Below are 12349 nucleotides of genomic sequence, written 5' to 3'. Positions count from 1 at the left end.
GACCCGCCTCGCATGAAATGTAGACCTTACTAGCAAGACCAAAGGACCCTTGGGGACCGGTGGTATACAAGCCATTGAAAGTCCATTTACGTTGTGTCGGATCGGTAAAACCCAACACACCGTAAAAAAAATGTCTTCGGGCCTTAAGATCCGGTCATTGGGCTAGCTAGGCTCAACGAACAAGATTTTACACTTGTGGGGCCCAAAGATGGTGCGTAGACGTCTGTGCACACTCGCATGTATATGTATAACCAAACGTTACTTGTATGAATTGCAATGTCGTAGTGTTAGTAGTTGTAGATTTCTATTGGCTCGAGACCGAGCCAATTCGTTTAACAACGACTTTTGGTATTGTAATGTATTGTATTTCGTTGATAGTCGGGGTGCCATTATTTGATCAAATTGTGTATATTGAACTAGCCTTGAAATATTCCTGTTTTCAGCCCCTCATCATTTGTAAAATTTACATTTTCAACCCTTTATATTAAATACTTCCCGGTTTAGTCCTTAAACTATTTTTCTTGACATTTTAACACCAAAAATTATTGAAATTAATATTTTTCAACATATTTTTCATAAAAACAGTTTAAGTCCTTGAAAATGTAGTTTTCTCGGTTTTAATCCCTTCTTTTCGCAACTTTGACAATTTTGGCCCAATTTGGAAAATTTTTGCAACTTTGGTCCTTTTTAAATTTAAAAAGCATTTTAAACCTTTGAAAAGGAGTTGGAACACTTATAGTCCACTGTTTTACAGAAAGTTACAGTTTTGGCCCTCCAAAACAGAAAAATTCGCATAATGGGCCTTATTGGGCCGAAATTTTCATTTTTAGCCCATTAAGCTTGGAATTTATGATTTTAGTCCCCTAAATGAGTATATTTCCAGAAATTTATTTATGGAAACTGTTTTGGCACACTTCATCCATCAGAATCTGTGAAATGTCAATTTGGGCCCTTATTTTTGCATTTTTCACATTTTAGGCCCAAAATTTGTGTTTTTAACCCAAAGAAAATTATTACTAAACCACTTAGCCATTTTTCTTGAAGCACTTTGTGTTTAGAAACATATTTGAAGCTACAATCATTTAACACAAGATATATCTCGGTTTTGATGGGTTTTGAGGCTAGATCCAACATAAAAACACATAAAAGCATACATATAAGCATGGAAATCATACAAGGCATACAAAACACATATAGATCTACACTTTCACTTGTATTCCCCCCCCCCCCCCACAAAACTCATAAAAACAGAAAATAGGGGGTATGAAGCTCACCTTGGGGTGTTGATTCGGTTTTGCAATGAAAAATGGAAGGAAAATGAAGTGTTTTTGGCCTTAGTTCCCTTTGATGAAGATCTCGAGTTTTGAGATGGTTCTAGGATGCAAGATCACGATTTTTGCATAGATTAGGAAAGGATTTTGATAACAAAAGAATTTAAACCATAGATATATGCATAATCTTACCTTAGATGATGATTTACTTGCAAGATCCTCTTGAAAGTCCCTAATTTTCGAGATTTTTGGAGAGGGGAGGGAGGAGAGTTCTTGAGTGATCTAGAGAGAATTTGAGAGATTTTTGTGTGTGTGTGTGTGGGTGTATGGCCGAGAGTGAGAGAGAAGAGAAGAAGAGATGTGATCTTGAAGTGATATGCATGGAAGAATGGGAAATAATGCATGGAAGTCCTATGGGTAATAGTGAGGTGGCAACCAAAGTCAACTTCTCTTCTTATCCTCTTGAGTTTGGGCCTTGGGCCGAGATTTTAGAGAGGGAAAAGAAAAATTTGGGCTTTTTCCCTTAAGCCCAAAATTAGAGTTAGTTTTGGGTGCTTATTAGCCTTATAAAATAAAATTGTGATTTTTATGCTTTAATAAGCTAGGTTAGGTTAACTTATGGATCGAAGCTTGTGATTTATTTCATTCTAGGCCCAACATGGCCCAAAATGTTGAAATAATTTAGTGTGGGTCCAATTAGAGCCCAATTAGGGTTCTAAGCCCATGATAGTCCAATTGGAAGCTTATTGGTCCATTGGGATCCAATAAGGAAGTTCTAGTCTAAAATAGACTTAACAAGAGCTTCTAGGGTCTCCAATTGTTTGATGACTATTTGTGGTAGTAGCATGTTGTATTTGATTGAAGTTTTTGATTCACATTAACTTGAATATATAGATTACACGGCTCAAAATTTACAGTTGTGACATCATCCCCCCATTAGAGGGAATTTCGTCCCGAAATTCTGTTTGAAAGCTAGGTTTGAGAAAACTAGAATAGGTGAGGGTACTTTTGCTTCATTTGATCTTCGCGTTCCCACGTGAATTCTGGCCCACGCTTTGCGTTCCACCGTACCTTCACGATCGGGATGCGACTCTGCTTAGTACGCTTCACCTCCCTGTCCATAATTTCGATTGGTTCTTCGACGAACAGGAGATTCTCATTGATTTCGATTTCGTCAATAGGAATGACAAGGGTTTCATCTGATAGGCACTTTTTCAGATTAGAAACATGAAACACGGGGTGTACACCGTTTAGCTCTGCGGGTAGTTGTAGTCTGTATGCTACTGGACCTATTCGGGCGACGATTTCGAAAGGTCCAACGTATCGCGGGTTCAGCTTTCCCCGTTTTCCGAAACGTATAACCCCTTTCCAGGGTGAGACCTTCAACATTACTCGATCACCGACCTGGAATTCTAAGGGCTTTCGCCGTTTATCAGCGTAGCTCTTTTGCCGGTCACGCGATGCCTGTAGTCGAGCTTTGATCTGGACAATCTTTTCTGTGGTCTCGCGAATGATTTCAGGTCCCGTTAATGCTCTGTTTGACGTATGTGTTCTTGCGAGCTGGGTGTCTCCTACTTCAGCCCAACATAACGGTGATCTACATTTACGCCCGTACAGTGCTTCGAAAGGGGCCACCTTAATGCTCGAATGATAACTATTGTTATATGAAAACTCGATCAACGGTAGGTGGGTATCCCAAGACTTTCCGAAGTCTATCACACATGCACGAAGCATGTCTTCAAGCGTCTGAATGGTTCGTTCGCTTTGACCGTCCGTTTGTGGGTGATACGCGGTGCTCATATCAAGATGAGTTCCCATTGCCTTGTGGAGCGACTGCCAAAAGCGTGACGTGAACCTACTGTCCCTATCCGAGATGATAGATTTTGGCACTCCATGAAGTCTTACAATCTCTCGTAGGTACAAACGCGTCAGCCTCTCCATCTTGTAGGACTCTTTGATCGGCAGGAAATGGGCAGATTTCGTCAGTCGGTCGATTATTACCCATATGGTGTCCAAACCGTCCGACGTCTTGGGCAGCTTGGTCACGAAGTCCATAGAAATCCCCTCCCATTTCCACTCAGGGATTGCCGGTTGCTGTAACAATCCGAAAGGTTTCTGGTATTCCACTTTTACTTTGGCACACGTAAGGCACTTACTAACATAAGTTGCGATTTCCGCCTTCATGTTAGGCCACCAATAGTGCTGCTTAATGTCCAAATACATCTTGTCCGAACCAGGATGAATGGAGTATCGTGTCTTGTGGGCTTCCTTCATAACGATCTCCCTGAATCCTCCGATTTTTGGAACCCAAATACGGTTCATGAATTAGTATACCCCATTCTCTTTGACTTCCAGGTTCTTCTCCATACCGCGTAATGCCTCGCTAGTTCTATTTTCCGCTTTCATAGCCTCTGCCTGGACTGATGCAATTTGAGCGGTCAGATGAGACTGAATGGTTATCGAGTGCGTTTTCGTACGGCGATTTGTGTACTCCTTCCGACTTAATGCGTCAGCTACCACGTTGGCCTTGCCTGGATGGTACTTGATCTCACATTCGTAGTCGTTTAACAACTCCACCCATCTTCGTTGTCTCATGTTCAGCTCCTTCTGATTCAAGATGTGCTGGAGGCTTTTGTGGTCTGTGAAGATGGTGCACTTTGTACCGTACAGGTAGTGCCTCCAAATTTTTAGGGCGAAGACCACAGCTCCCAGTTCTAGGTCATGGGTTGTGTAATTTACTTCGTGCGTCTTTAGTTGACGGGACGCATATGCTATCACTCTTCCACGTTGCATGAGAACGCAACCTAAGCCTTGATTTGACGCGTCACAGTAAACTACAAAATCTTCCGTTCCTTCGGGTAGAGATAGTACAGGAGCGCTACAAAGGGCTTGCTTCAAGGCTCGAAACGCAAACTCTTGTCGGTCTGTCCACTTGAATGGCACACTCTTTTGCGTAAGCAAGGTAAGTGGCTTGGCGATTTTAGAGAAGTTTTGGATGAATCTCCTATAGTAGCCTGCTAGGCCTAAGATCTGACGAATCTCTGTGGGCGTAGTCGGAGTTGCCCATCCTTCCACAGCTTTGACCTTAGAGGGATCCACATGAATTCCATCTTGACTAACTACGTGACCTAGAAAATTCACGCTCCGTAGCCAAAACTCACACTTCGAGAGTTTGGCGTAAAGCCTTTCCGATCGCAGCGTTTCTAGGACTTGTCGAAGATGTTGGCCATGCTCCTCTTTTCTTCGAGAATAGACGAGGATGTCATCGATAAACACAATGACGAAGTTGTCCAAGAACGGTCGACAGATTCGGTTCATTAGGTCCATAAATGCGGCGGGTGCATTTGTTAGACCGAAGGGCATTACGACAAATTCATAATGTCCATAGCGGGTTCGGAAAGCGGTTTTAGGAATATCTTCTTCTCGGACCTTGAGTTGATGGTATCCGGACCGTAGATCTATTTTAGAAAAATAGCTAGCTCCTTGGAGCTGGTCGAATAGATCATCGATTCGTGGGAGTGGGTAGCGGTTTTTAACAGTGAGTTTATTCAACTCTCTGTAATCGATGCACATTCTGAAAGATCCGTCCTTCTTCTTGACAAAGAGCACCGGAGCTCCCCATGGCGAGTAACTAGGTCGGATAAATCCCTTGTCCAGAAGTTCACTGAGTTGGCTGGACAATTCCTGCATTTCAGCAGGTGCCAATCGATATGGTGATTTAGCGAGAGGAGTTGCTCCTGGGACGAGGTCGATTCGGAACTCAACCTGTCTCTCTGGGGGTACTCCTGGAAGATCTTCAGGAAACACGTCCGGGAATCCACACGCTACCGGGATGTCTTGGATGTTAATTTCTTCTTTGGCCTTGTCCACTATGTGGGCCAAGAACGCTAAGTTGTTCTTTCGCAGATGTTTTTGTGCTTTGATGCACGAGATAAGACGAAGATTCGTGCTAGGTTTGTCTCCGTAAATTACTAGGGTTTCGTGATTCGGGAGACGAAGGCGAACGGCCTTCTCGTGGCACAAAACCTCAGCATGGTGGGGGCTTAACCAATCCATGCCGATAATCACATCGAAACTCCTAATTGACACTGGCATCAGATCTATTCGTAAGACGTGTTGGTTAAGGGTTAGGGTACATCCAGTGTAGATTTCCCTAGTGGATTCGGTCTTCCCATTGGCCATTTCCACCGTATAGGTTTCATTTAGCTTTTGGGGTTGTTGTTTTAATAAGTGTTTAAACTTCTCGCTTACGAAACTCCGCTCCGCTCCGGTATCAAATAAGATGCATGCATAAGTGTGGTTTAGGAGGAACGTACCGGTCACAACTGCGGGGTCCTGAACTGCATCACTCTGACCCATAGTCAGCATTCTTCCTGCTCCTCTGTTTCCTGAGTTGTTGTTGTTAGGGCAATCTCGACGGAAGTGTCCCGTCCTTCCGCACCCGAAACAGGTGTGACTAAGCCCTGCATTGTTGCTACCGGCATTGGTGTTGTTGTTATTGCGGGGGTTGTTGTTGTTCTGGTTGTTTCCCTGATTCTGGTTCTGAGAAGGATAAGTTCTGCAGTACTTTGCAGTGTGTCCCCTTCGGTTGCAACTGGTGCAATGGAACTCCCTACATTCTCCTTGGTGATGGAAACCGCACTTGTTGCATTTGGGATGATTACCGGAATAGGGTCTTGAAGCATTTGTAGCAGCTGAGGCTGGAGCATGTGGTGTGGCTGGAACCGGTGCAGTGACAGCGTTAACTGTCACTGTTTGCTGCTTTTTAGAGGCCTCGGGGCCCTGACGCCCCTTTCTCTTGTTGTTCCATCCTTTCTTACCATCACCCTCCTTTTTCTTCTCAGTCTCTACCGGTTTCTCGCCCTTTTTGTGGTTATGATCATATAGCCTCTTTGCCAATCTCTTCGCACTGTCAAAAGTTTCAGGGTTCGCAGCTATCACATTTCCTTGAATGGGGGATGTCAGTCCCCAAATGAATCGTTCAATCTTCTTCCCCTCTGATGTGATCATACCCGGGCACAACAGAGATAGTTCGCTGAATCTCGATATGTAAGCATCGATGTTCCCATTCTGCACCGTGAGATTCCATAGTTCCTGCTCCATCTTCTGTATTTCGCCTCGGGGGCAGTACTCAGCCGTCAACATCTCTTTCATATCTGCCCAGGGAATAGAGTTGGCGACAGGGAGTGTCATAGCTTCCACATGACCATTCCACCAAGTGAGGGCTTGGTCCACAAAAGTGCAGGCCGCGAACTTCACTTTCATCTGCTCGGGGCACTTGCATATCTCGAATACCGACTCTACCTTCTCGATCCATCGCTTTAGGGCGATCACTCCTCCGGTACCGTTGAAAGTTCGGGGTTTAGCGTTCGCAAAATCCTTGTAGGTGCACGTTTTAGTGAGTCCTTGGTTCGTCCCGTTGTTCGAACTTCCAGATCCTTGCCCGTTACCTCCTCCGTTGTTCTCTCGGTGCAGTTGTGCCATAGCTGCTGTGACTGCAGCAGACACGGCTGCCTGGAAAGCAGTGGAGTCAACTTCGGGCGGGGTTGGTTCGGGATTTCCGCGAGTAGCTGGGCGAGGCATCTTCTTGTCACGAAACGGAAAGATGTTGAGTGTACGTGGTTTCTGTGAGGTTGTGATCCTACTAACTAGGTGTATGGCACGAACTTAAGTACTTCTATCATTTAGCATACAATCATAGATTCGCAACACATAGCAAAACACGTAAGAGTTCACTAATATCATCCTATGCCTCTCCCACTATTGCAGACTAAACAGACGTTCTCTTTTTGGTGCTAGAAGGGTATAGTTTTAGGTTCCCTAGCTATCCCGATCTCATCAAGACGTGTGTTAGTTTTACCTTGGAGAGAAAGTAGTTGATCAGGCTACATTCACTCCTTGGTATCACTAAGAACAGTCCCAAATTAACCGAGATACCAGTGTTATTCTGTTTGATTCAGCGTTAGGTCCTTATTCCTAATGCAAGCAAGTGTGTTTTATTTACTTGTTTTGTTCAGAGTTATGTTAGTCCCTCTTTTTGGTTTATAGTTGCATATCAATGTATGGCTCGACATGCTAGTTCACTATAAACAAAGCTCTGATACCAACCTGTCACACCCCCGAACCAGACGGCGGAAACGTCCGGGGGCTTGCCGTGACTCAATTGAATACCATAACATTGAATATATATGAAACATAACAACATTCGTCACCATTCATCAACATAGTACAACCAGTAGTGTTTACATACCAAACATTGTTTAAACATTACATTCCCAAAAATTAAATTGTTTGATTCATACATAAATAAACTGCAACCGTCACTGAATATGATTTCCCTTGATTCACTGGTTCCCTGAGAATACAAGTACTTTGAAAAACGTCAACATATGAAATGTTGGTGAGTTCATAAGTAGTGTTTAAAATCGAATGTTTGTATTGTTTGAAAAACCACCAGAAAATCCGATATTTTCTGAAAAGAAAAGCTTTTGAAAAGGTTTGTGAAGATCCATAGGTATGCTTGTTTGTTTCTATACTTGTAAAAAAATGTTCATTGAAGTTGTATGCATTTCAAATTTGTATGTATTGAAAACCCTAGGAAAACCCGATGTTCTCCTAGTTCCTTGAGTTACAAGAAATTACATTGAAACCATTGCATAGCATATAGTGTCAGTCCCGGGCGACGTTGGAAGGTTCTCGAGCAGGATTATTTACTACAAACCCGCGTTACACAAACGCCCAGTTTATAGTTATACTAACGACTCCGAAGGCGTCGTCAGTACTAATCGCGTTATCCAATCGCCCTGACTAGGTGTAGTCCCACATCCGAAGAGAAAGAGGTCACGAAGACCCCGGTAACTCCATTAGCCGGTTGGGGATAAAATGTACGAGGGGTCCCAGACCCGCCTCGCATGAAATGTAGACCTTACTAGCAAGACCAAAGGACCCTTGGGGACCGGTGGTATACAAGCCATTGAAAGTCCATTTACGTTGTGTCGGATCGGTAAAACCCAACACACCGTAAAAAAAATGTCTTCGGGCCTTAAGATCAGGTCATTGGGCTAGCTAGGCTCAACGAACAAGATTTTACACTTGTGGGGCCCAAAGATGGTGCGTAGACGTCTGTGCACACTCGCATGTATATGTATAACCAAACGTTACTTGTATGAATTGCAATGTCGTAGTGTTAGTAGTTGTAGATTTCTATTGGCTCGAGACCGAGCCAATTCGTTTAACAATGACTTTTGGTATTGTAATGTATTGTATTTCGTTGATAGTCGGGGTGCCATTATTTGATCAAATTGTGTATATTGAACTAGCCTTGAAATATTCCTGTTTTCAGCCCCTCATCATTTGTAAAATTTACATTTTCAACCCTTTATATTAAATACTTCCCGGTTTAGTCCTTAAACTATTTTTCTTGACATTTTAACACCAAAAATTATTGAAATTAATATTTTTCAACATATTTTTCATAAAAACAGTTTAAGTCCTTGAAAATGCAGTTTTCTCGGTTTTAATCCCTTCTTTTCGCAACTTTGACAATTTTGGCCCAATTTGGAAAATTTTTGCAACTTTGGTCCTTTTTAAATTTAAAAAGCATTTTAAACCTTTGAAAAGGAGTTGGAACACTTATAGTCCACTGTTTTACAGAAAGTTACAGTTTTGGCCCTCCAAAACAGAAAAATTCGCATAATGGGCCTTATTGGGCCGAAATTTTCATTTTTAGCCCATTAAGCTTGGAATTTATGATTTTAGTCCCCTAAATGAGTATATTTCCAGAAATTTATTTATGGAAACTGTTTTGGCACACTTCATCCATCAGAATCTGTGAAATGTCAATTTGGGCCCTTATTTTTGCATTTTTCACATTTTAGGCCCAAAATTTGTGTTTTTAACCCAAAGAAAATTATTACTAAACCACTTAGCCATTTTTCTTGAAGCACTTTGTGTTTAGAAACATATTTGAAGCTACAATCATTTAACACAAGATATATCTCGGTTTTGATGGGTTTTGAGGCTAGATCCAACATAAAAACACATAAAAGCGTACATATAAGCATGGAAATCATACAAGGCATACAAAACACATATAGATCTACACTTTCACTTGTATTCCCCCCCCCCCCAAAAAAACTCATAAAAACAGAAAATAGGGGGTATGAAGCTCACCTTGGGGTGTTGATTCGGTTTTGCAATGAAAAATGGAAGGAAAATGAAGTGTTTTTGGCCTTAGTTCCCTTTGATGAAGATCTCGAGTTTTGAGATGGTTCTAGGATGCAAGATCACGATTTTTGCATAGATTAGGAAAGGATTTTGATAACAAAAGAATTTAAACCATAGATCTATGCATAATCTTACCTTAGATGATGATTTACTTGCAAGATCCTCTTGAAAGTCCCTAATTTTCGAGATTTTTGGAGAGGGGAGGGAGGAGAGTTCTTGAGTGATCTAGAGAGAATTTGAGAGATTTTTGTGTGTGTGTGTGGGTGTATGGCCGAGAGTAAGAGAGAAGAGAAGAAGAGATGTGATCTTGAAGTGATATGCATGGAAGAATGGGAAATAATGCATGGAAGTCCTATGGGTAATAGTGAGGTGGCAACCAAAGTCAACTTCTCTTCTTATCCTCTTGAGTTTGGGCCTTGGGCTGAGATTTTAGAGAGGGAAAAGAAAAATTTGGGCTTTTTCCCTTAAGCCCAAAATTAGAGTTAGTTTTGGGTGCTTATTAGCCTTATAAAATAAAATTGTGATTTTTATGCTTTAATAAGCTAGGTTAGGTTAACTTATGGATCAAAGCTTGTGATTTATTTCATTCTAGGCCCAAAATGGCCCAAAATGTTGAAATAATTTAGTGTGGGTCCAATTAGAGCCCAATTAGGGTTCTAAGCCCATGATAGTCCAATTGGAAGCTTATTGGTCCATTGGGATCCAATAAGGAAGTTCTAGTCTAAAATAGACTTAACAAGAGCTTCTAGGGTCTCCAATTGTTTGATGACTATTTGTGGTAGTAGCATGTTGTATTTGATTGAAGTTTTTGATTCACATTAACTTGAATATATAGATTACACGGCTCAAAATTTACAGTTGTGACATAAACACATATAGATCTACACTTTCACTTGTATTCCCCCCCCCCCCCCCCCCACACAAAACTCATAAAAACAGAAAATAGGGGGTATGAAGCTCACCTTGGGTGTGGGGGCTCGGTTTTGCAAGGAAAATGGAAGGAAAATGAAGTGTTTTTGGCCTTAGCTCCCTTTGATGAAGATCTCGAGTTTTGAGATGGTTCTAGGATGCAAGATCACGATTTTTGCATAGATTAGGAAAGGAGTTTGATAAAACAAAGAATTTAATTCATAGATCCAAGCATAACCTTACCTTAGATGAAGAATTTGTGGAAATTTCCTCTTGAATGCTTCCTAAAACTCGAGATTTTGAGTGGAGAGGGAGGAGTGTTCTTGAGTGTTCTTGAGAGTGTTTGAGAGATTTTTGTGGTGTGTGTGTGTGCTAGTGGCCGAGAGTGAGAGAGAGAGAAGAGAAGAAGAAGTGATATTTGAGGTGATGTGCATGGAAGGATGAGAATAATGCATAGATGGCCAATGGATAAAAATGAGGTGGCATGGGAAAGTCAAACCCTTCTCTTGGGCTTGATGTGGGCCGAAAACATGGAAGGAAAAAGGAAATTTGGGCTTTTTGCTCCCAAGCCCAATATTGGAGTTAATTTGGGTGAATTTTATCATAAAAGAATATAGTATGATTTTTCCATTTTTGTTGAACTAGTTTAGGGTATTCATGGATCAAGGCTTTCAATTCATTTCATTCTAGGCCCAATATGGCTAAAAATGTTGAAATACATTAGTGTAGGTCCAATTAGAGCCCAATTAAGGTTCTAAGCTCATGATAATCTAATTAGAAGCTTATTGGTCCATGTGGATCCAATATGGGAGTCCTAGTCCAAAAGGGACTTAAGCAAAAGCTTCTAGGGTTTCTAATTGTTTGATGATTATTTGTAGCACTTGTATGATGTATTTGATTGAAGGTTTTGATTCACAATAGCTTGAATGTATAGATTACATGACACAAAATTTCCAGTTGTGACAGGGCCTAATTTGGAAAATAGGCCCATATATTAGGACTTGGTTTGTTGTTTGGTTTTTGGGCCTTTAGAGTGTGTGTTTGGGACTTGGGCTAGGATACAGCTAGGTTGAGGGTAAAGTAGTCTTTTTACCCTAATTATGGACTGATAGTTATGCATTGGAACCCAATTATTAATTAGGTATTGTTTTGATTTTGACAGTTTGGGAATCTGTCATCCAGCAGCAAGAGTTTTATCCGCGGGACTGCAGCAGTGTGAGGTGAGTTACCTTTCTGATAGCAGTGGGACTAAGGCAGAAAGGCCGACCTAATAGTAGTTGCTTATAGTTAGATGATTTTCTCTGTGATAACTGTCTGGTATGCCATTATCTGTTATGATTTTGTGCTAGTATGCTATGATATTATGTGGTAGTGTTAGGGGTGAAATAGACCCCGTAGCCGGTTGGAATAAACTGGAGGGTAGGTCGAGCACCCAAATATGCCTAACAGGGTAGTTCGGGCACCCATATATGCCTGAAAATACGATTATGTTAAGCTATTATGTGGTGGTGGTAGGGGTTAAATAGATCCCGTAACCGGTGGAAATAAACCCAAGGGTATGTTGGGCACCTAGATATGCCTTGCAGGGTATGTCAGGCACCCAAATATGCCTAATAGGGTAGGTCGGGAACCCATATATGCTTGACATGGTAGGTCAAGCACCCAGATATGCTCGGCAGTGTCCGGTCAGATTAGACTGAAGGGTTAGGTCGGGCACCCAGATATGCCTGACAGTACGTGGTTATGTGTTATGATAGGGGAAGTCACTAAGCTTCGTGTTTACGGTTTTCATTTTTGGTTTCAGGTACTTCTTCTTCAAGAGGAAAGGATCCGGCATGATCACAGCACATCACACTATCATTGTTCACATGACTAGATCTTTGGGAGTTGTACTATGATATTATCTTTTACGAGATGATTGATGTTTTACATACTGATTTGTT

This window comes from Lactuca saligna, chromosome 2 (assembly GCF_052625555.1).
Source record: "Lactuca saligna cultivar CGN05327 chromosome 2, ASM5262555v1, whole genome shotgun sequence".
Lineage (NCBI taxonomy): Eukaryota > Viridiplantae > Streptophyta > Magnoliopsida > Asterales > Asteraceae > Lactuca > Lactuca saligna.
This window is presented reverse-complemented; position numbering follows the sequence as displayed.